The 22,930-nt window shown below is 36.1% G+C and overlaps 1 long non-coding RNA gene and 1 other non-coding gene across 2 annotated transcripts; one reads left to right on the top strand and one right to left on the bottom strand.

The window, feature by feature from the left end:
• Positions 1 to 2,105: 2,105 nt before the first annotated feature.
• LOC128285207 (uncharacterized) lies at positions 2,106 to 8,738 on the top strand. The gene is made up of 2 exons (XR_008275654.1): positions 2,106 to 2,174; positions 8,519 to 8,738. It is a non-coding gene; the product is annotated as an uncharacterized LOC128285207 (long non-coding RNA).
• A 3,779-nt stretch (positions 8,739 to 12,517) lies between these two features.
• Positions 12,518 to 12,624, bottom strand: LOC128286316 (small nucleolar RNA R71). The gene has a single exon (XR_008276859.1). It is a non-coding gene; the product is annotated as a small nucleolar RNA R71 (small nucleolar RNA).
• Between the last annotated feature and the right edge of the window lie 10,306 nt (positions 12,625 to 22,930).

Here is a 22,930-nt window from a genome sequence, read left to right as displayed (position 1 = left end):
TGGATATCTAGTCGTCGACCACTTTCGAGGTAAGTTTTAAGTGATTAAACGTTGAGTAAATTCAATCATAATAGAACATAATGAGTTGATTTAATAAGATATGATGTGGCCATGATATGTTTTAAACTCAAATGGTAAGTTCATAAGTGTTTGGACTTGGAAATTTAAGAGCAAATTGTAATAATTTGCTTAGGACAGCAGCAGTAATGTGATTTTAGAAAATCACCATAAATTGTTGGTGTGAAATTATAGGCTGAATAAAATATGTAATCAAAGCTTAATTAGTCTAGTTCCTTATAAAAGATGCCGTGTGAGCAAAGAAATTTCCTATAAAGAGATATTTAAAGTTGTGTGAGACGGTGTCAGAATGACTCCGAAATCCCCTGTTCTGTTTTTAGAAAATCGTTATAATTTTCACAAAAATGGTTATAAGGTAAAATTTATATGCTTAGACTCCTTAACGAGTCTAGTTTCAAATGAAATTGAATATAACACATTTTGAATTCTGTACAATGAGAAATCTGATTCCTAGTGAGGAGTGGTCAGATTAGTCGAACAGTGAAACAGGGGAAAACTTTAAGAAAAATCTGGTATTGATTGGCCACACCTAAAATTCTGAAAATTTTATGGATGAAAGATACATGAGTCTACATTCGGGGAAAATTAACGGCAATTGATATTGAGTTTTGTAGCTCCAGTTATAAACAATTTAGTGACTGTTGCTCAGGAAAACTGCTTGTAGTGAATATGTGATTTTGTTGTAAACTTTGATGAAACTATTTGAGTTGCTTATAAGCTATTGCTGAAATTGATGTACAAGAAAAATATGAAATATGTATGAGATATATATATGTGATAAGGCCGAATGGCCAATGTAATGAATGTGAAAGTGCATATATGTGATAAGGCCTAATGGCCGATGTGATGAATGTGAAAGTGTATATATGTGACAAGGCCTAATGACGGATGTGATGAATGTGAAAGTGTATATATGTGACAAGGCCTAATGGCGGATGTGATGAATGTGAAAGTGTATATATGTGACAAGGCCTAATGGCCGATGTGATGAATGTGAAAGTGTATATATGTGACAAGGCCTAATGGCCGATGTGATGAATGTGAAAGTGTATATATGTGACAAGGCCTAATGGCCCATGTGATGTAATATCCTGATTTTGGGCCTAGTCGGAATAGTGGTTTCGTGACCACAAAATCCGAGATATAAATAATTATTTTATGATTATTTTAAGGTCTATGATATGATTGCATGATTGTGTGAAAATTTCGTGAAGAAATTTTATGCATAAAGTGCTTAATTTGAAATTTGGGACTAAATTGAATAAATTGCAAAACTTGTGTTCTAGAAGTATTTTGCATAAATTTGAATTAGATTATTAATTAGAGGTCCTTAAAGAGTAATTTTACCAATTTCTAAGTCTATGGACAAAAATTAGGACATGGAAGGAATTTTGGAAAGTTTAGTAGTAAGGGCATTTTGGTCATTTAGGGTAAAATGAATTAAAATACAAAATTAAAAGCCAATTTTGCTCATCTTCAACCCCATGGCCGAATATAGCAAGGAAAAACCATGGCTAGGGTTTTCAAGCTTCCAAGCTCGATTGTAAGTCCGTTCTAGCCTCGTTTTTAATGATTTTTACGTTTTTGGAGTCTCTAGAGCTCGATTTAGCTTATGCTAGCAATAATTTAACCTAGGGTTTATATTTGGAAAAATACCCATAGGTGAAATTTGTGTAATTTGGTGTTTTATGATAGAATATGAGGTTTTAAATTATGTTAGACAACTTGTGCTACTCGGTTTTAAGTGAAAACGAGCAAAAGGGCTTAATCGGTAAAAATACCTAATAGTCATAAGTACATGTTAGAGTGAGAATTTGATGTTGCCATAGAAGGAAAAATGATCAGCGTGTCATAAAACATAAGAAAATAGGCTGAATTTTAATTTACGAGCTTTGGGGCAAAAGTGTAAATATGCAAAAGTTTAGGGGCAAAATTGTAATTTTTCCAAAATATGATTTTGGGTCAATTTGAATAATGTGAGTCCTAATTAGACTATATTTTAAATGATAGAGCAAGGAAAACTGAAATTGGGGCTAAAATGGGGAAAATACCAAGTTGTGGACGAAATGGTAAAAATAGCCATTTTCGCATACGAGGTAAGTTCATATGTAAATGTTGGTAACATAGTTATTATTTTAAATGTTTTAATGTTTTTTTTAAATGATATGATAATTATTATGAAATATTATACTTGTGATAATTGTTTGATAATATGTCAAATTATGTGATATACTTGGAAAATGTGAAATACTACCGAGTATCGGTATCGGCATTCCGTAGAAGATGGTTGAGACACATGATTGGGAAAAAGGTCCCGTTGAACCTTAGGAATGGATTAGGATACAAGTGACATGTCACTGGGATATTTGGGCATCCGAACTCGTTGAGTTGAGTCCGAGTTCACTTATGGATGCGAGCGTCCGAACTCGTTGAGTTGAGTCCGAGTTCGTGAGATGTAACTAGGCATCCGAACTCGTTGAGTTGAGTCCGAGTTCACTTATGGATGCGAACGCCGAGCTCGTTGAGTTGAGTCCGAGTTCACTTATGGGCGGGTTACATGGTAGCTTGGCTACATATGTGGCACTTATGTGCAAACTTTCCATGTATCCGAATTATATTCATGTGTTTAACGGGTAAAGTTCTACTCAAATGGAGGAATACTCAAGATGAAAGGGACGTATTAGTAAGTGTTGTGAAATGGATACTTTGAACAGGTATGTACTTAACCCTCGGGTTGAAAACTCGATATAACAACAATATGGTAAGATGATAAATGAAAAGGTGATATGAATGTCTTGGTGATGATTATGCAAATGATGTTTTATGTTTGCTTATATGGTTATGTTACTTGCTATTTGCATGTGAGCTTACTAAGCATTTATGCTTACTCCTCCTTTTCATTCCTTGTAGTGTTGACAAGCCAGCTCGAAATCGGAAACGGTCGGAGGCACGCTCACACTATCCGTATACCATCTTGGCATAATGGCTTGTATATTTTGAGTATGGCATGTATAGCATTATAATCATTTTATATATATGGTCTTATGATATGGTTATTGAGTGGTATGGAAATAGAAATGCTTGGTAATGATTAGCCATTGGAATGGCTAATCATGATCATATTTGGTATTATGTATGTCAAATTGCTAGCTAATCCATGGAAACCATGAAATAGGTAAAATTTACCATAAAATAGATTCAGACAGCAGCAGTGACGTGAGTTTGAAAAATCACTAAAAATAGTAGAAATGGAATTAAATAATGAATAAGTTATGGAATCGAAGCTTGATGAGTCTATTTTCATATGGAATAAGCAAAACAGGTATATGAGCTATATTTTATGAGATGTTTAAATTTTTGTGAAACAGGGCCAGAGCGATTTCTGGATCCCCTGTTATGACTTTGGAAATTCACCATAAATTTTACAAAGATAATTAGAAGTCACGCTTTATATGTACAGATTCCTTATTGAGTCTAGTTTTATTAGAGATAAACGGCATAGTCATTGAAGGTCTGTATAGGGAGATATCTGATTTGTAATACACAGAGGTCAGAGTAGTTGAACCCTGAAACAGGGAGACTTTAACTAATAAACTGTACTAATTGGCCCAACCAAAATTCTAGAAAAAATTAGTAGATATATATATGAGTCTAGTTTCAGGAAAAATTTACGGAATTGGATTTCGAGTTTCGTAACTCGAGATATGATTTTTAAAGCGACTGTGATGCAGTTAGCCAGCTTGTCTGGAAATTTTAAAATGAATTGTATGAGCTGTTTAATTAATGAATTAAGTCCGTTAACACCTCGTGTTCGACTCGAAACGGTCTCGGCACGGGTGTTACATTTAGTGGTATCGAGCAGGTTTAGTCGGTTCTCGGACTAACCTAGCATGTGTAAAAGTTTAGCTATACATGCCAGCGATGCGTGATAGTGTGATGTCTTCCGACGCGTATAAGTACCGTCTTATTTAGACAGGGTACTCTCCAACCGAGCTGCGCCAACCATGTTCAATGTTAAGTAAAGGTATTTGAGTAAAATTATGATTATGATAAGTCTCGGTTCAGAAAAGTATGAATAAAGGTTTATGATACATATGTGATAATATGTGAGATGAAAGTTCATGTTGTGATAAATATTCATATTTGCTTAATGCTCATATGATGTAGTGTATGTGGCTTACTTGATAAGATGAACGGAATAAATAAAAAGTAGTAGAGGTATGAATAAAGGTCATAATGTTATGATACGAATGAAAATGTCCTTGTCTTGATTGGATGTCGAATGTTGATGAATGTTAATGGTATATAATTTTTATGAGGTAAAGGATTATAATGAAATGAACTTATCTATGTTAAATTGTTGGACTGAATTATATGATTGTAATGATATGTACATGATGATGCACGAAATGAAAGTTGTGATTGTGATGCAAATATTTATGTTTGTTTGGCCTTATATAATGTCATGAGCATGAATTAATTTAATTAATTGAATGGATAAGTAAAGTGTCTAGAAAACATAGAATGTATGCATAAGTATATTGTCTAAATGGGACAATAAGAAAATTGGTGTAAGCCAACATGAATGAATGACATGATTTTGATGATGTTACTATGATGATGGAAGTTGTGTCATATGTGTATGTATAAGAAAGTCGAGTCAGAGGTCCTACAACCCTCCCCTTACCAAAGTGGTACTTATAATGGAATTTCATGAGATTTGTATTGAATAAGTTTTCGGTTGAGAACCCAAAGAGTTCAGTGATAGAATAATTATAAGTATGATCCGAGATTGAAAATGAGCTGATAAGTAAAGTCGAGCCGAAGTATCGATTGATATAAAGATTATTGGAATTATGCATCGTCCCAGTTAGAGAAGGAATTCTCTTTGGTAAATCAAAATTTATTCAGAACTGACATTCTTTAGTGAATGATTTAATATGAAATTTGTGACGGCAGAACTAGTTGGGGAAATGATATTTCAAATGTGAATTATCTGAGTGTGACAGTTATGACCGGGACAGATTTAGCATCGCTTTTGAGATGTTCTATGTGTTCACCCGTTCTCAGAAATATTTCTATGGATATTGATCTTCTGAAGAAATTCTTGTTATATGGGAATGTCTTCTAATTTGGTGTTGGATGAAAGCATTGGTAGTCTGACTGGTTTATAATTTATATTGCTCTATTTCATCGGGTATTCTATTTCATTTCGTCTAATAAGAATTGATGAGAGAATTCATATGATATTATGATTCTGTTTCTTCTACTTGATGCTTCATCTGATATATATGTATGGGAAGATATATTGATCTTGTTATATTTGATTTCAGTGGGATTAAATGATGTTTTCTTTTGGACTTTCTTTCTTTGAAGAATTATCAGGGTATTTTGTATTTTCTCTATGAATTTGGTTTTCGATTCTCCGGCATAGTATCGTATCTTGGGTTTCTTTATCCTGGATCTCTTTATTTTGGATTTCTTTATTCTGGGTTTCTCTATCTTGGATTTCTTTATTCGGTTTTCTTGTTATCTTTGTTCCATAATTTGTCAATTATGACTCATGTTCAAGTAACGTTCTTCAGCTCGTGATAATCATGTCAAATATGACTATACTTCTAATTTGATCTTGGTAATGTGGTGATTTTAGTATTGGGATTTTTTCTAATTTCTATGTAAGGATTTGACATCAGTAAAGGCATAGGTGATAAAAGCGCGAGTTTTAGTCGGTATGGTAAATTATTTATTTGAAAGATTTCATGTGACAATTATGTCAGGATTATTTTTCCCAAGTTTGATAATAGAATTTCATTTTGTACAGATCAAAGAGTAAATAGTTTGAACGAGAAGTCTATATTTATTAGAAAGAGTTGAATATTAGTTTAAGTCACTACGAATGATAAGGTTTCCATCTTGTGAAAGCTAAAAAGTTTATTACATGTTGACAGAGTTCGGATAGATGAGAATATTGGTAACCGAAGCGTCTGAACTAGACTAGTCTACATTGAGCAAAGACTTTATGACTTTCAAGAATGTATTGTTGTATGAATTGTGATGTGTTTCAAGACGGTGAGGTAATGTGATAGTTTAGAGCATCGATGTTACATAAAATCGGAGTTGTTAAAGGGTTAAAGCCGAGCATTGGGATCTATCAAAATTATCCTTGTCAATGTTGATATTGGGATGGAAATGAGAAGGATTATTCTTGAGGCCATATCGAATTATTTCTATGGCGGAAAGAGGAAAATGTGATGTATCCTATTGTTAAATGTTTGGCGAGATCTATAAATCACATCTCGTATTGAATGAATTCCTACTCATCGATTCATGGAATTTCGTGTCTCTTTGATTGTTGGATTTCTTGGAATTCGGTCTCCATTAAATCAAGTTGAGATCCGGTTTTATGTCATGATATCATGGGAAATTGAGAAGGGTTGAAAATTTAAGAACAGTTGAGAGTTGAGACTGTAAGCTTTTAGATCATATGAGAAACGAAGAGATGTATTGGAGGTACAGTCTAAGTGCAAGTTCTTGACACCAAATATGAGATTAAAAGTGAAGACCACTTTTACGGTAAGATTTTCTGGGACGAAAATCCTAAAGGGGGAGAGTTGTAATATCCCGATTTTGGGCCTAGTCGGAATAGTGGTTTCGTGACCACAAAATCCGAGATATAAATAATTATTTTATGATTATTTTAAGGTCTATGATATGATTGCATGATTGTGTGAAAATTTCGTGAAGAAATTTTATGCATAAAGTGCTTAATTTGAAATTTGGGACTAAATTGAATAAATTGCAAAACTTGTGTTCTAGAAGTATTTTGCATAAATTTGAATTAGATTATTAATTAGAGGTCCTTAAAGAGTAATTTTACCAATTTCTAAGTCTATGGACAAAAATTAGGACATGGAAGGAATTTTTGGAAAGTTTAGTAGTAAGGGCATTTTGGTCATTTAGGGTAAAATGAATTAAAATACAAAATTAAAAGCCAATTTTGCTCATCTTCAACCCCATGGCCGAATATAGCAAGGAAAAACCATGGCTAGGGTTTTCAAGCTTCCAAGCTCGATTGTAAGTCCGTTCTAGCCTCGTTTTTAATGATTTTACGTTTTTGGAGTCTCGGTAGCTCGATTTAGCTTATGCTAGCAATAATTTAACCTAGGGTTTATATTTGGAAAAATACCCATAGGTGAAATTTGTGTAATTTGGTGTTTTATGATAGAATATGAGGTTTTAAATTATGTTAGACAACTTGTGCTACTCGGTTTTAAGTGAAAACGAGCAAAAGGGCTTAATCGGTAAAAATACCTAATAGTCATAAGTACATGTTAGAGTGAGAATTTGATGTTGCCATAGAAGGGAAAAATGATCAGCGTGTCATAAAACATAAGAAAATAGGCTGAATTTTAATTTACGAGCTTTGGGGCAAAAGTGTAAATATGCAAAAGTTTAGGGGCAAAATTGTAATTTTTCCAAAATATGATTTTGGGTCAATTTGAATAATGTGAGTCCTAATTAGACTATATTTTAAATGATAGAGCAAGGAAAACTGAAATTGGGGCTAAAATGGGGAAAATACCAAGTTGTGGACGAAATGGTAAAATAGCCATTTTAGCATACGAGGTAAGTTCATATGTAAATGTTGGTAACATAGTTATTATTTTAAATGTTTTAATGTTTTTTTTAAATGATATGATAATTATTATGAAATATTATACTTGTGATAATTGTTTGATAATATGTCAAATTATGTGATATACTTGGAAAATGTGAAATACTACCGAGTATCAGATATCGGCATTCCGTAGAAGATGGTTGAGACACATGATTGGGAAAAGGTCCGTTGAACCTTAGGAATGGATTAGGATACAAGTGACATGTCACTGGGATATTTGGGCATCCGAACTCGTTGAGTTGAGTCCGAGTTCACTTATGGATGCGAGCGTCCGAACTCGTTGAGTTGAGTCCGAGTTCGTGAGATGTAACTAGGCATCCGAACTCGTTGAGTTGAGTCCGAGTTCACTTATGGATCGAACGCCCGAGCTCGTTGAGTTGAGTCCGAGTTCACTTATGGGCGGGTTACATGGTAGCTTGGCTACATATGTGGCACTTATGTGCAAACTTTCCATGTATCCGAATTATATTCCGATGTGTTTAACGGTAAAGTTCTACTCAAATGGAGGAATACTCAAGATGAAAGGGACGTATTGGTAAGTGTTGTGAAATGGATACTTTGAACAGGTATGTACTTAACCCTCGGGTTGAAAACTCGATATAACAACAATATGGTAAGATGATAAATGAAAAGGTGATATGAATGTCTTGGTGATGATTATGCAAATGATGTTTTATGTTTGCTTATATGGTTATGTTACTTGCTATTTGCATGTGAGCTTACTAAGCATTTATGCTTACTCCTCCTTTTCATTCCTTGTAGTGTTGACAAGCCAGCTCGGAAATCGGAAGCGGTCGGAGGCACGCTCACACTATCCGTATACCATCTTGGCATAATGGCTTGTATATTTTGAGTATGGCATGTATAGAATTATAATCATTTTATATATATGGTCTTATGATATGGTTATTGAGTGGTATGGAAATAGAAATGCTTGGTAATGATTAGCCATTGGAATGGCTAATCATGATCATATTTGGTATTATGTATGTCAAATTGCTAGCTAATCCATGGAAACCATGAAATAGGTAAAATTTACCATAAAATAGATTCAGACAGCAGCAGTGACGTGAGTTTGAAAAATCACTAAAAATAGTAGAAATGAAATTAAATAATGAATAAGTTATGGAATCGAAGCTTGATGAGTCTATTTTCATATGGAATAAGCAAAACAGGTATATGAGCTATATTTTATGAGATGTTTAAATTTTTGTGAAACAGGGCCAGAGCGATTTCTGGATCCCCTGTTATGACTTTGGAAATTCACCATAAATTTTACAAAGATAATTAGAAGTCACGCTTTATATGTACAGATTCCTTATTGAGTCTAGTTTTATTAGAGATAAACGGCATAGTCATTGAAGGTCTGTATAGGGAGATATCTGATTTGTAATACACAGAGGTCAGAGTAGTTGAACCCTGAAACAGGGAGACTTTAACTAATAAACTGTACTAATTGGCCCAACCAAAATTCTAGAAAAAATTAGTAGATATATATATGAGTCTAGTTTCAGGAAAAATTTACGGAATTGGATTTCGAGTTTCGTAACTCGAGATATGATTTTTAAAGCGACTGTGATGCAGTTAGCCAGCTTGTCTGGAAATTTTAAAATGAATTGTATGAGCTGTTTAATTAATGAATTAAGTCCGTTAACACCTCGTGTTCGACTCCGGAAACGGTCTCGGGTACGGGGTGTTACATGTGATGAATGTGAAAGTGCATATATGTGATAAGGCCGAATGGCCAATGTGATGAATGTGAAAGTGCATATATGTGATAAGGCCGAGTGGCCAATGTGATGGATGTGAAAGTGTATAAATGTGATAAGTCCCGAAGGGCATTTGTGTCAGTACCATATCCGGGTTAAAACCCCGCAGGCTTTATGCGAGAATATTATCACTGATTGATGACCGTAGGCTTCGTGCTCGTACTATATCCGAGCTCTAATGACCCGATGACCACGGGTGGAGATTTTGTCCGGGTAAGCCCCGAACTAAAGGTTTCGCTGAAGATTCGAGTAAAGCGTAAGATTATACAACTTCACAGTAACAATTGGTAATAAATACATTCAATGCGTTAAGTTGGTCAGGTATGTATTTTGAGATTATATTTAAGCTTGATTTGGACTAAATCACAAGGTCGTTATGTGATGCATATGTGAGTAAAGTAATAAGACTGTTCTATGATTATTGTGCATTTGGTCGATGTGGAAAGTTAGGTGAAAATATGTGATGTACCTATGTTTACAAGAGATCACTATCAAGTGAGAATTTAACTGCCTATTATATATGATGAGATGTGCATATTCGGTAAAGGGATGGTATGCCCGAAGGAAGAGTGAAATAAAAATATGAACAACTATGTTATAATTTGGTTGTTATCTGTTGACACTGCTTAAAACTTACTAAGCATTGTAATGCTTACTCCGTTTACTTTGTTTCCTCTGTTTTATAGATCTCATTTGGAAGCTACAGGCTCGGGGATCGTCAGCAACTAGTCACACTATCACTATCCACTGTTTGGTACTGCTATGTTTTGGACTATCTTATGGCATGTATAGAATAGACTAGTAGTGGGAGGATATTTTGGTTAATGTATATAAGCCATGCGAAAATGGCTTTAAGTATACTTTGATCATAGCATTATAATCATTTTGTATGTCGTACGTCGAGAGGTATGGAAATGTTGGTAACGGTTAGTCATGGGAATGGTTATTCATGATCACTTTTGGTATATGTATGACAAACTCTAGTTGATCCATGGAGGATCATGAGATAGGTAAAGTTTACCTTAAAAATTGATGCCGGCAGCAGCAGTGATGTGAATGTGAAAAATCTCTAAAAATAGTAGGAATGGAATTAAATAGCGAATAAATTATGTAAACGAACCTTGATGAGTCTATTTTCATAGGAAAGTAACGAAACGATCATATGGACAGTATGTTAAGAGATATTTAAGTCTTCGTGAGACAGGGCCAGAACGGTTTCTAGAGTCCCTGTTCCGACTTTGGAAATTCATTATAAATTAACCAGAGACATTTAGATGTCATGCCATATATGTATAGATTCCTTTTTGAGTCTAGTTTCTATAGAAACAAACGACATCAGTATTGAAGCCCTGTACAGGGAGATATCCAAATCGTAATGCATGAAGGTCAGTGTAGTCGCACCCTGTAACAGGGGAGACTTTAACTAATAAACTGTACTAATTGGCCCGACCAAAAATCCTAGAAAAAAATCTGTAGATGGGCATATGAGTCTAGTTTCAGGAAAAAAATTACAAAACTGATTTTCGAGTTTTGGAACTCAAGATATGATTTTTAAAGTGACAGTGACGCAGTTAGCCAACTGCCTGGAAATATTCAAAATGGACTGTGAAAGCAAGTGATTTAGGTCTGCAAACCCCTCGTGTCCGACTTCGGCAACGGACGCGGGTACGGGGTGTTATAGGAATAGACCTTGTCTAAGAGTAAATTTTCATAATTAAGTGGAGTTGATTGCATGCTTAGAGATAGGGTGATAAGATTTTTCCGGATTAGGGTGTAACCTAATAAGGGGATCCATAGATCGAGTTAATGCAACACTAGGTGTTAATTAGAAAGAGATTTCAATTAATCAACCTAGGGTTAGACGTTATTAGTTTCGAGAGAGATAATAATATAACTTAGGGATTTCTACGGATCAAGTTAAATGAATAAATTGTCTGATTCAGAGTCAAATAACAAGTGAAGTCTAGGTGGATTTTTCCTTGGTTATTGTCTTAATCAATCGAATTTTCCCAAAAGCTTTTCCCCAATTTCTCTCTGTGCACTCTTAGTTTAGTTAATTAATTTAGATAAACAAATCCCTTAATTTTTAGGCTAGATAATAAAAAGAAAGTAATTACTAGTACTCTTGGTTCCTTTGGGTTCGACAATCCGGTCTTGCTAAAGCTATACTATTGTTTGATAGGTACACTTGCCTTCATGGTGATAATAGTTAGTTTCAAGAACGATTAATTATAAATTTTTAACACCTATCGCGAATATCATGTATCAAGTTTTTGGCACCGTTGCCAGGGAATTAGGATATTAGGAACACTCGATTTTTATTACTTTAGCCATTTTACTTTTATTGCAATTTAAAATTTTATTTTTATTTTATTTTCTAATTCTTTATTTATTTTCTTCGAACAGGTTTTTCTAGTTTATGACCAGAAGAAACCCTTCAGAACCATTACTTTTTGATAGTGAGATCGATCGCGCAGTTCGCAGAAATCGAAGAGAAAAAAGGCGAAGCTTACGATACGCAGAAGAAAAGCAAGAGGACGATACTTCAACCACAACCGATGAGATGGCTGAAAACCAAGAAAATCGGCTACCTCCTGTAATTGCTGCTAATCAGAATCCTGCTCCACATACTATGTATGATTATGCTAAACCTTCTTTAACATGAACTGAATTGAGCATAGTTAGACCTGCTGTTGCTGCAAATACTTTTGAACTGAAACCTAACACAATTCAAATGATACAGCAATTTGTTCAGTTTGATGGTTTGCAGGACGAAGATCCCAACGCTCACTTGGCAAACTTTTTGGAACTATGTGATACATTTAAAATTAATGGCATTTATGATGATGCAATTCGCCTTCGGTTATTCCCTTTTTCGTTGAGGAATAAGGCTAAACAGTGGTTGAACTCGTTACCATGAGGGTCAATCACTACTTGAGAACAAATGACCGAAAATTTTTTATTAAAATATTTTTCGCCGACTAAAACAACCAAATTACGTAATGATATCTCCTCTTTTGTGCAGATGGATTTAGAAACACTCTACGATGCATGAGAGAGATACAAGGACCTTTTGAGAAGGTGCCCTCACCATGGGTTACCACTTTGGCTACAGGTTCAAATGTTTCATAATGGCCTGAATCATTCGACTCGACAGATGATCGAAGCAGCCGCTGGTGGAACCATCAATAATAAGACACCTGAAGATGCTTATGAATTTATAGAAGAGACATCACTGAATAATTATCAGTGGCAAGTCATGAGGACAAAGCTAACGTAAACAGCTGGCATTTTTAACGTCGATTCGATCACCATGCTCTCCAATCAGGTAGAACTTTTGAATAAAAAAATTGACGGTTTTCTTGGTTCTTCACAGGTTTACCCAGTAATGAAGTGCGAAGCAAGTGGAGGTGGATCAAGCAATTCAGAATAACCACCCTATGGCCACAACATGGAGAATGAGTAGTTAAATTACATGGGTAATAATTCTCGATCTCAAAATAATCCTTATAGTAATACTTACAATGCAAGTTGGAGGAACCACCCAAATTTCTCATGGGGAGGCCAAGGGAACCAGCAACCACCACCACCTCCAGGCTTCCAACAACCACCCTACTAACAAGAGAAAAAGTCGAACCCTGAGGAGATGCTAACAAAATTCATTTCAGTGTCAGAAACTCATTTTCAGAATACCGAGACAACACTTAAAAATCAACAAGCAACGATCCAAAGGTTCGAAACTCAAATAGGTTAACTCACTAAATTGATATCTGAATGACCATAAGGTAGCCTACCGAGTAAAATTGAATGTAACACCCCGTACCCGAGTCCGCTGCCGGAATCGGACACGAGGGGTTAACGGCTTAAACCATTCACTTTCACAGTCCATTTTAAAAATTTTCCAGGCAGTTAGCTAACTGCAACTATCACTTTAAAAATCATATCTTGAGTTCCAAAACTCGAAAACCAGTTTCGTAATTTTTCCCTGAAACTAGACTCATATATGCATCTACAAATTTTTTTCTAGAATTATTGGTTAGGCCAATTAGTACAGTTTATTAGTTAAATTCTCCCCTGTTGCAAGGATCGACTACACTGACCTTCGTGCGTTACAAATTGGATATCTCCCTGTACAGGGCTTCAATACTGATGCCGTTTGTTTCTTTAGAAACTAGACTCAAAGAGGAATCTATACATATATGGCATGACTCCTAATTATCTCTGGATAATTTACAATGAATTTCCAAAGTCGGAACAGGGAATCCAGAAACCGTTCTGGCCCTGTCTCACAAAAACTTAAATATCTCTTAACATACTGTTCATATGATTGTTTCGTTACTTTCCTACGAAAATAGATTCATCAAGATTCGACTACATAATTTATTCACTTTTTAATTCCCTTTATACTATTTTTAGTGATTTTTCACATTCACGTCACTGCTGCTACCAGCATCTATTTTTAAGGTAAACTTTACCTATTTCATGATCCTCCATGGATGAACTAGAGTTTGTCATACATATACCAAAAGTGATCATGAATGACCATTCCCATGGCTAACCGTTACCAACATTTCCATACCTCTTGACAAACAACATACAACGATTATAATGCTATGATCAAAGTATATCTAAGCCATTTTCGCATGGCTATCCGAATTTACACAAAACCGAAGGGTACATGACCTACACCAAAAGGGTAGTCCTATACATTAACCAAGATATCCTCTCACTACTAGTCTATTCTATACATGCCATAAGATATTCCAAAACATAGCAGTACCAAACAGTGGATAGTGATAGTGTGACTAGTTGTTGACGATCCCCGAGCCCTGTAGCTTCCAAATGAGATCTATAAAAGAGAGGAAATAAAGTACACGAGTAAGCATTACAATGCTTAGTAAGTTTCAAGCAAAGTCAACAGATAACAATCAAGTTATAACATAGTTGTTCGTATTTTTATTTCACTCTTCCTTCGGCATACCACCCCTTTATCCAAATATGCACATCTCATCATAATCATAGGAATAGTCTCATAGATTGCTCTCAGATACATCACATAACTACCTTATGGTTTAGTTTAAATCAAGCTCACATATAAGCTTGGAGTACATACTGTTTAACCTTTCGCATTATGTATTTTTATAAGCAATTCTTATAAAAGAAGTCTTACCCGGACATAATCTCCACACGTAGTCATCGGGTCTTACCCGGTCATAATCTCCACACGTAGTCATCGGGTCTCACCCGGAACATATTCCAAGTTTCATGTACATTTAATCACATGTTACAACATTCACATTAGCCATTCGGCTTTACCACATATGCATATCACACATATATTTTACATTAGCCATTAGGCTTTATCACATATACATACACTTTCACATTCACCACATCGGCCATTAGGCCTTATCACATATACATACACTTTCACATTCACCACATCGGCCATTAGGCCTCATCACATATACATACACTTTCACATTCACCACATCGGCCATTAGGCCTTATCACATATACATACACTTTCACATTCATCGCATTGGCCATTCGGCCTTATCACACATATATGTATATCATACATATTTATTACATCATATGTATTACATCATAAACACATCTTTTACCAATTACCTCACTTAAGCCAAATTTTTTTATAATCAATCACAAAGAAAATATACCACAATCACACTTCCAAAATGAGCTACCTCCATGGCCAATTATACTTCATCATTGACATATCTCATTTTCGAATCATATAATCAACATTTGTTCAAGACATCAAACCTCTTTAATTTCGGCTATTACTAATATAAACATTCACAAATATATTCTTAGGAAGACCGATTTCTTTCCATAACACATTCATCATCAATACACCATCACATGCACCATTACAAAGCTTCACTTTTAGCATGCAAATGATATCAACACAATCTTACCTTAGCCGAATATCATCTCCATGACATAGTAAGGATTGGAACCATGGCTAGTTAGAACTCAAGCTAACTACTAAAATATACATGAATCTCATGGCAAAACATCAAACTTACCTTAATAGTGACCTAGGATAGCCGAATGCTTCACTCCTTCTTCCCTTTTTCCTTCAAATTTTCGCCAAAAGATTAATCAAAGGATGAACATTTTTTTTCTTCTTTGTTTTCTTTTTTCCATTCACGGCAAGGGAGGGGGAGCATGGATGAGACCATTTTTTTCTTTCTTTGCCCATGCTCTTTAATTTATTTTTCCACCCATGATGCACCAACAAAACATGTCTATGACATGTTTTGCCCATCATCCTTTGTCATGGCCAGCCACTAGCAATTAAAAGGGGAATTTGACATGCAAGTCCTCCTTTTTGTTTACATGCACTATTAGATCCTTGTAGATTAGCCTATCACATTTCAAAAGTGTCACACAAGTCCTTTTGACTAAATTCACATGCAATTTACTAAATCGAAGCTTAAGATTTTCGCACATTCATATTCACATATTTTATACCATAAATATCACATCCAAATAATTTGGTGACTCGGTTTAGCGGTCCCGAAACCGCTTTCCGACTAGGGTCACTTTAGGGTTGTCACATTGAATCTAACCCAATGGAGCAAATCAATGCAATTACCATTCAAGATGAGGAAGGGTTAGTTGCACCTGAACCAGAACCGAGGCAAGAAACAGTGGTAAGTACCGATAAGGGTGAGATGGACCACAATGACCAGAAACTAGTAAGTAAAGAATAAAAACCTCGTGTTCCATACCCAAACGCGACAAGGAAAGACCGCACAGAAGAAAAATTCGGTAAATTCCTTAAATTATTAAAGAAGTTACATATTAACTTACCGTTTATTGAAGATCTTTCGTAGATGCCAAACGCAGTCAAATTCTTAAAGGAGCTTTTAACAAATAAGTGGAAGTTGGATGAGGCATCGTATGTGGAACTAAATACGGTTTGCTCAGCCATACTATAGAATAAGCTGGCCAACAAATTAAAAGATCCAGGAAGTTTTACGATTCCTTATTTAATTGGTAGCCTAGATGTAAATAATGCTTTGGCTGATTTAGGGGCTAGTATCAATGTCATGCCTTACAAATTATTTAAGCAACTAAGTCTTGGGAAACCCAAACAAACTAGGATGAGTATTCAATTAGCTGATAAAACAATCAGATTTTCCAGGGGGATTATTGAAGATGTACTCGTTAAAATTGACAAATTTATATTCCCAGTTGATTTCGTTGTTCTAGACATAGAAGAGGATAGTAACGTTCCTTTAATTTTAGGGAGGCCTTTTTTAGCAACCGTTAGAACAATAATTGATGTTGGCACAGGTGAACTTACACTTCGTGTGGGAAACGAAACAATCACCCTTCAAGCTCGTAATTCGAGTAACACATCAAAAATTAAAGGTGGTTGTATAAATCATTCTACTAAAACTGACCATGTGGTGCAACCTACTTTGCAAGAAATAAGTTCGAAGAACCTACACAAGCCATGTTCAAGCAACAACAAAAGACCTATCTATGAAGAATGAAGGCTACAAATCGAGGAACTAGATGAATGGCGGACACAGAAATCGAGAACACCCGATAAACTGAAACTGAGCCAGGACGAGCTCAATACATCACCAGATCAACTTAAGGTTGGAGACAAAGTACTACTAGATGCAGCAGATCCTCGCATTACCACTTCTGAACCTAATGAAGAAATTCCTCTCACGGTACTTAGTATTTTCCCATATGGTACAGTCGAGGTAATTCACGCCAAATTCAGAACTTTTAAGGTAAACAATACTCATTTTAAACCTTATATTTATAAAGTTCATAGCAGGGATGAGGAGTGTAAACTCCTCGAGCCACCATGATCACACACCAAAGATGTAAGTCAAGCTTAGACTATAAATAAGCGCTTCTCGGGAGGTAACTCAAGCACTAATAGTAATTATTTATTTAAATTCTAGTTTTTTCACATCTAACCTACTAACTGAATCTTGAAAAACAGGGTTTTCCCATCCATACGGCCAGGCACACGGGCGTGCCTTAGGCCGTGCTTGCACCATAGGAGGAGACATGGCCGTGCGATACGGCTGTGTGAAAACAGGGCAAAACATTTTCCCCAACACGGGATGCAATAAGTCACCACGACCGTGTGATAAGGCCGTGGGCGAAATTGCCAAACCAACACAGGCGTACGACACGCTCGTGTTTTGAAACCGTGGGCAAACCTGTCAATTTAGCACGGGTGTTTGACACGCCCGTGCCTAGCCCCGTGGTCGACACTGTCAAACTAACACGGGCGTAGGCTATCATACACGGGTGTGGGAGAAGCGAACGAAGCAAGAAACGGCCGTGCGACACGGCCTTGTGCACCCATACGCCCAAGGAACACGGGCATGGGGCGAATGTCAGACATGCCTAAATTTAAAAATCGCGAAACACACAGGCAAAAAATAGGGCACACGGGCGTGCCCCACGACCGTATGCCTAAAAATCTATATAAACCTCTCACTATTCATCATCTCCCTTCCCAAAAATCTCTAACCTTAGCCGCTGCAACTCCACACGCCCTACCTGGCACGCCTGGGCGCCGCCTATAACACTGTTTTCGATGACCCAAGGTTCTCCCTTTTGCGTTTGTTTACTCTTTTCTCTCTATTTTCTTTAAATATTTTGCCTATTTCATGTTTTCTATGATCTATTTGACTATTTTAAGTGAACATTCATAGTAGAATAATAGAAATACTCATGCTCATTATTAAAGAATTTTGCCATTTTTCATATTGCATTTTTCCATCTTTCTTGTTTCCATGGATTTTATGCTTACCCACATGCATTCATACATTAGATATTCCCGTCGTATTATTCTCATAGTCCTATTTTAATAACTTAATATATTTGCTTTAGTTGTTTTAGTTTTGTTCTCTTCATCTAGTATGTGAGTCTCATGAAATATTCCTATTTAGTTTTGTTTTTCCATGCTATTCTTGGGACATATTGGTTGAAATTTGACTTTTCAATATAGATATACAATGTCATCCTCATATGGTAAGAAGACCGCTGTCCCCGCCTCGAAGAAGAGGAAATGAGCAGCGTCATCCTCGAGTCCTACCGCGGAGATTAGACACCCTTTCCTCGAGTTCCCCTTCGGACCCCAGGAGGAGCTATTTCAGACATTATAGGCCTGACCCCTAAGTGTAGGCCGCTGCATTGACTGGGCCACACTTGAACAGATTCAATTGGCTAACACGGTCCAAGCCCTCCTGACGACTGACCCATGGGGGCTCTTCTTTAAGATTGTCGAGCTGACTTATCTCAAGTTCACATTGGAACTCTACTCGACGTTCTATCTTCAGACCATCATGACCAACTTTGACGATCCTGGAACGGTCCAGTTCCGCCTTGGTGGTCTAGTGCGCCAGTTGAGCGTACCCGAGTTCGGGATTGCACTAGGGCTGTACACGGAGAAGTTCATAGACGACAATGAACTCGACACCCTCCACCGCCACATCCACTACTCTCCCTCAAAGTGCTGGAAGGACCTCGTACCTGCCTCGGCCACCTACGATCCTAGCCACTCCAAGGCATCGACTCTCCCTCTATCCTTGAGGTACCTACAAGCCATCTTGGCTCACACTTTGACGGGACAACGAGAGAGCACCGGTGTCGTCACCACCCATGACGCCTATTTCTTATAGAGTATGACGAACGGGCGTGTCCTCGACCTCACCTACTTCATCGCCCTCATCATCCGCCATTAGACAGAGTGACATAGGAGAGGGGTCATCTCTATCTGGCCCTATGTGACTCGATTGGCTCAGTACTTTGGGCTGCTCAACACAGCAGCACAATTATCCTCCCTCACTCTCATCGGCCAGATGTCCTCACAGGGTATCTCGAGCATGGTAAACATGAGGATGATCAAGAAATGACGTGGCACCTACCCTCCTCGGTACCGCCTTGTCCAGTCCACCGAGGAGGAGGACCTAGAGGACATTACTGATGATGTCCCTCCACGTCATGAGGACCCTCCGTCTCAGCCACCACCATCCATCGTCCAGTTCATACGGCGGCTTCATACTCTGACATCTCTGAGCACCTTACACGATTTGAGCAGCAATGTTTTCAGCGCTTTGACCACATTGATGCGACTCTACATCAGATTTGTCAACACTTTCACATCTCATCGCCATCACCACCTCGCGAACCATCCGGCGATGACGATGTTTAAAAACTTTTTATTATTATTTTTATTTTCACTTTTATCTTTATTTATCTTATTTAAGTACTTTTTATTTCATTTTCCTTTATTATTATTTTAATTTTAGTTTTTATAATTTTTATTAAATAATTTATAGTTTCAGCTATTTCATTACGAGTAATTATGCTTCCTTATATTTCCTAAAAAGTTCTTAATTCTATCACAGTTATAAAGAGCTCCAAATTTCATCATCGCATAGGAACTAAAAACTCCACTGATAAAGGTTCTCCACGGCTGCCATATCCTGCTCGACCACGACCGTAGCTACCACCAGATAATATTCTTTTGACGCAGGACTTATGGACTAATGAACCTCTACCACCACCGGAGTATCCTCCTCCATTCTCATCATTGCCTTAGCCGACTATTTTCCATAACTCCAAATCAAGGAGTTCATTCATCATTCAGGAAGTTACACTTCTCTCCCTATCTTATGATTATTTATCTATATTTTTCAATATATCTATCTTTGTACATTGAGGGCAATGTACATCTTAAGTGTGGGGGGGTTTTTCATATCATCATTAAAAATCCCTGAATTTTGTCTTATTCTCACGTGAATCACTCATATCACTATTAGAATGAATTTTAATTAATTTATGATTTTTATTGATATGTCTTGAATTAAAACATAGGCATTTATGCATTGATTGTTTAAACTTTAAGACATTAGGGAATCAAGCATGATAAGTTGATTTTTGAAGAATTATAAACTTTTAGGTTGTTTCCCTAAGTTTAAATATTATCGTGAGTTGAAATTCACAAGTTTAAAAATAAAAAAGTCATAATTTTTGTGAGATTTTGAGCCTTTAGAGCATATTTTATTTCTTTCATGCTCACTTTTATTATGAGTGCGTCAGTATTGATTTGTTATTCTAGAACTTGCTTGATTATGCATGTCAAGACCACACCATTTGATTTGATATGACAAGTTGATAAAGGCACTTAGGTTTAAAAATTTACTTCACAAAAGCCTACCTTCATAATTAACCCTTAGTGAACCCCTTTGAGCCTAACAAACCATTAATTGATTTACCCTCAATATTAACCCATAACCCATTATTGTTGAAATCCCCTAATTTGATATGATTTGAACCAATTGCTTAGCTATATTTTGTTCTTCTATGTATTTGACTTGTTCTAAAAAAAAAAATTACTTCAACACATATTAGTAGTAATTCGTCATTTTTTAGCGTGAGTGTTAATTCCATATTCTGAGAAGAAGCTCACTTGTATTCAATTGATGACTGGTTATTTTTCTAGCTAGGTAATTTTTCAATTCAATCTCGATGCTAACCTTTTCTTTCAGCTTGTGACCACACCCCCTAACCAAAGCCACGTTGCAACCCTCTAAAAACTTTTTTGATTGATGTATCAGCTCAATATATAGTGGCAAAGATTTGATTTTCAAGCAAGCCTATGGTAATAACTTTTTATATTGACTAATGAGTGTTTTAATTGATGCCCTTAAACACCTTGAGTGATTTGAGTGAATCTTTAGCGAGGATATCAAAGGTAATCACTTAGATAAGGGGAGACACCTATGTTTTCGTGATAAAATACTCAACTTAGAATGTTTGAAACTTTGATGTACTTTTAGTTGAATTTTCAATGTATGAATACTTATGGATTATTTTGAGATATTATTGATAGGGATTATAAATTGAGAAGAATTTATTTTGACTGTGAGTTGAAGATTTTGCTTGAGGACAAGCAAACGCTTAAGTGTGAGGGTATTTGATAAACCGTAATTTATACATATTTTTATCCTATTCTTAACACATTTATGGATGATTTCTCCTTAGATTTGGTGAATTCAATGCTCCTAATTCTTTGGTTTCATGTTTTATACTTAGATGAGCATAGGAGAGTAAAAAGAATGAGAAACGGGAAAAAACGGAGAAAATGGACTCACATGGGAAATCAACACGACCTGGACTTCCTCATACGGGCATGTCACACGGCCGTGTCTCTTTGGCAGGATTGAAGCACGACTTACACGGGTAGACTACACGCCCGTGCCTATTCAACAACCTTGACCACGGGCTGGAGTAATCGCACACAGGTGTGTCCCTACTGAGCCCAAGTATAACCCTATTCGGAAAAGTCCAATTTAGGAAAGGAGGACGCATTTAGGAAAGGAGGAAGCAGATTAGGAGGCAAGGAATTACTCAATGGAAGCCGATTGGTCCACCTCAAAAGCCGAATTCATCATCAAGACTGAAGATCTCCCTTTGATTTCCATTCAGGGGTTTTGGATTTTCTTTATGTTTTGTATTCATTATTCTTTTAAGATGTTTTCTTCTATAATTATGAACTAAACCCCCTAAATACCTAAGAGTAGTGAAACTTAAGACGAATGTTGTTATTATTATCTAAATTGTATGATAAATATTTGACTTGTTCTTAATTATGTGTTCTTAATTCTTGTTTTAATATTCTAGGATATTGATTCGAGTTAATGCTCTTATTCAGAGGAGGAATAGACCCTGTCTAAGAGTAAATTTATCATAATTAAGCAGAGTTGATTGCACGCCTAGAGATAGGGTGATAAGATTTTGCCGGATTAGGGTGAAACCTAATAAGGGGATCCATAGATCGAGTTAATGCAACACTAGGTGTTAATTAGAAAGAGATTTCAATTAATCAACCTAGGGTTAGACGTTATTAGTCTCGAGAGAGATAATAATATAACTTAGGGATTTCTACGAATCAAGTCAAATGAATAAATCGTCTGATTTAGAGTCAAATAACAAGTGAAGTCTAGGTGGATTTTTCCTTGGGTATTGTCTTAATCAATCGAATTTTCCCAAAAGCTTTTCCTCAATTTCTCTCTGTGCACTCTTAGTTTAGTTAATTAATTTAGATAAACAAATCCCTTAATTTTTAGGCTAGATAATAAAAAGAAAGTAATTACTAGTACTCTTGGTTCCTTTGGGTTCGACAATCCTGTCTTGCTAAAGCTATACTACTGTTCGATAGGTACACTTGCCTTCATGGTGATAATAGTTAGTTTCAAGAACGATTAATTATAATTTTTTAAAACCTGTTGCGAATATCACGTATCAGAAATGAATGAAAAATATGGCTTCTATGGGCATAACGGTAATTTGGCTAGAATGGGTTAGTCTTGAATTTCATGAATTTGTG

This window comes from Gossypium arboreum, chromosome 12 (assembly GCF_025698485.1).
Source record: "Gossypium arboreum isolate Shixiya-1 chromosome 12, ASM2569848v2, whole genome shotgun sequence".
NCBI classification, from domain to species: Eukaryota; Viridiplantae; Streptophyta; class Magnoliopsida; order Malvales; family Malvaceae; genus Gossypium; species Gossypium arboreum.
The sequence above is the reverse complement of the archived record's forward strand: the minus strand, read 5'-3'. Positions and strand labels throughout refer to the sequence as shown.